The sequence below is a fragment of the Marmota monax genome, unplaced genomic scaffold (assembly GCF_021218885.2).
Source record: "Marmota monax isolate L192 unplaced genomic scaffold, Marmota_monax_Labrador192_F-V1.1 WCK01_AAM20220418_F8-fsc00013, whole genome shotgun sequence".
NCBI classification, from domain to species: Eukaryota; Metazoa; Chordata; class Mammalia; order Rodentia; family Sciuridae; genus Marmota; species Marmota monax.
In genome coordinates, this window is record NW_026692202.1 from 23,275,986 (window position 1) to 23,279,293 (window position 3,308).

The following is a 3,308-nucleotide window of genomic DNA, read 5'->3' on the forward strand; positions in this document are numbered from 1 at the left end:
CATTCAGAATTCTATAGTGGTTGTACTAATTTACAACACACAAACAGTGTAAAAGTGGTTTGGTTTTTTTCCTCCATATTCTCTCCACCATTTATTATTATTTGTATTTTGATGATTGACATTCTGACTGGAATGAGATGAAATCTCAGTGTAGTTTTGATTTGCAATTCCCTAATTGCTGGAGACCTTGAACATATTTTCATATATTTGTTGGCCGTTTATATTTCTTCTTCTTTGTTCTATTTGTTGTTGTTGTTTGTTTGTTTTTGTTTTTGCTTTTGTTTATCACCAGCATTTATAAAATCAGACCCAGGGAAAGAACTATGTCTGGGGACACATGCATAGTCATTATATAGTGAATGTCCATTCATATTTCTTCTTTTGAGAAGTGTCTGTTCATTTGCCTGTTTATTGATTTGATTATTTGTTTTTATAACCAATATGAAGATTTATCCTCCTTTTATTACCATCCTATTTCTCTATTTTCTTCTTCAGTCTAGCTTTTTCAAAGAAAAGTGTACTCTGCATATTAATATAAGCTTATGCATATTAATATTTTCAAAATGGTCCTTAACTTTGAAATCTCTCTTGAATCCTATTCCACTTACTAGTTTCTTCTATTTAATCACATGTTAGGTCATATCCAGTTCTTGATTTCTCTACCTTCAAAGTTAGTTTCATCACTCCTTCATCCTTGAAATTCTATCTTCCCTAGGCATGTAACACACCTTTTTGGCTTTTCTCATACTTCTGCTCCATTTTAGTCTTATTCACTGATTCTTCTTTCTTCACCCATTATTTAAATATTCATCAGGATTTATTTTTAATAACTTCTGCCAATTTATATCTCATCCTAGACAATCCTGTCCTTACTCTCACCCTTGATTTTTACCTGTGCCATAACTCCCCAAACTGTGCTTCGTAATATAGACTTTGCCTGAAAATATAATTGCCTCCTAACAATTTCCAGGACTTGTCAAATGCAACATGTCCTAACAACTCATTATCTACACCCCCAACCCTTCACCCAATTTTCTTTAGTCCCATTGGTGATTCAACATTCATCTACTCTGTCAAGATGGAAACACAAAGTGGTTTTTTTTCCAGTGTTTATTTTTTCCCTCCCTGGCCATATTGAGTTAAACATCAAATCTTACTTGTCTCTCATATTATCTCTTAAGCATAGCTCTTTTTTTTTGCCACAGCCTTGATTTTGTGTCTTTGCATCTTGTGCTATACTTTAGTTACAATTTCCTTGCCTTCTTTCTCCAACTTCTTCTTCTCTGATTTATCTGCTAGATGAATTGTCTTATTAATATAAATCTGAGATTTCTCTGTTTCAATCCTGCTATGGGGCCCAACTATTCATGGAAAGCTCCTAACACTGGCATTCAAAGCCCTTTCTGATCTGTCCATGAGTGTCTCTCCACAAGTATGAACTACCTCTTCCGTGACTTGCTATGTTGTTCACTTCTCTTTGCCTTCATTCATGTTTCTTCTTCCTACTATGATTTTTCCCAACTTTCCCATCTGATAGACTCCTATCTATACTTTAAAACTGTTGGGATACCCCTCTTGGACACTTAATCAGTAATTGCTTTATTCTGCCTGTTTATCATCTCCATAAATCTATTATTACACTCAACAATTACTATTTATATTCTGCCTCAGATACTACACTTCAAATTCCCTGAGGACAGGAGTATGGCTTATGTATTTTCCAAACTTCCAGGCACATAGGAGGCAATCTAAAAATCTTTATCAAATGGAATCAATTCTATGTCAATCTCCAGCAAGAGAAGAGTATTTCACAAATGAATAAAAATTAAGTTGACTGATGTGCTAGTTAGCTTTTTGTCACTGTGACCTAAATACATGACAAGAGCAGCTTAGAGGAGGAAAGTTTATTTTGGCTCAGAGTTTCAGAGGTTCGGTTCCCTATCAGCTGTCTTCACTGTTCTGTGCCCAAGGTAAAGTAGAGCATCATGGAGGAAGGGAATGGCAGAGGAGTGGTCAGCTTAGGGTGGCCAGAAATCAGAGTGAAGGTAAGGGGCAGCAGGGAAGATAAGCCCTATGGGGCACAGCCCCGGTGACCCACCTCCTCTAACCACACCTCACCTGACTATTATTACCACCCATTTAGTCCAGTCAAACTTGAAAGGACTGATTAGGTTACAACTCTCACAATTCATTAACACAGGAGCTTTTAGGAGACACCTCATATTCAAACCATAGTAGCTGATTATTTTAACAACAGCTCTCTGACATGTGTGCCTACCCACGGCTTCAGAGGACATAGAGTAAATGGGATTCACAGTTCTTGCCCATATGGAGCCTAGTATCACAGCTACCAGGGCTCTCTGCACCCTGCTGAGACCATGGCTTCCTGCTCTTCAGGTTGCCTGGCTTTCTCTCTTCCCTGTTTCTTGTGCTCTGTTTGAATTTTGTGCTAATCTAAATTCCTCACCAACACCTTCTTTCACCTGCTCACTGATCCATAACCTGTTCTTTCGACTGAATTGCATTTTAAAAGTCCCTGGCTTGACTTTGCTGGTCCTAATGCTGACTGCCGTGAAATGACCTCCGTCCCCAGTGACTATAATTCATGTTTTCCCTAAAATGTACAATGTACCCACAGTGTTAAGGCAAATAAGCCCCATGTCATATTATCAAATATGGTAAATTCAAGACCAGTAGACCAGAAATGGCTTGCCTCTTGTTATCTTATGCGGTCATGTGCACCACATTGGAATATTTCTTTCCTCCAAGGTGGGAACTGAGTCAGAGGCCATCTGTGTGGCCCTTCTCACCAGTCCTGAGCGGCCAATAATTAATTTAGGCTGAATGTAATTACTCCCTTGTTAACAGTAGTTTTTCTGCACTTTCCTCAGCTGGCTCCAGAGACACCGGTGAGTGTGATGTATGACTCTTGACACAGAATGAAACCTGAGCCCAGTGAAAGGACACAGACTAGGAGAAGTTGCTCTGTGCCTCTTATTGCCTTTGTGGACTCAGTAGCTTTATCTGAGTACTCCAGTGAGGTGTTCTTTTTATTTTTATTTTAAAAATTTGTTTATATATGACAGTGGAGTGCATTATAATTCATAATTCACATATAGAGCACAACTTTTCATATCTCTGGTTGTATACAAAGTGTATTCACACCAATTCCTGTCTTCATACATGTACTTTGGATAATGATGTCCATCACATTCCACCATCATTTCTAAACCCATCCCCCCTCCCTTCCCCTCCAAACCCTCTGCCCTATCTAGAGTTTGTCTAATCCTCCCATGCTCCCCATCCCT

General features: G+C 38.5%; 1 pseudogene; it reads right to left on the reverse strand.

The window, feature by feature from the left end:
• Nucleotides 1-280: 280 nt before the first annotated feature.
• On the reverse strand, nucleotides 281-402 carry LOC124085132 (small nucleolar RNA SNORA72; annotated as a pseudogene).
• Nucleotides 403-3,308: the final 2,906 nt, after the last annotated feature.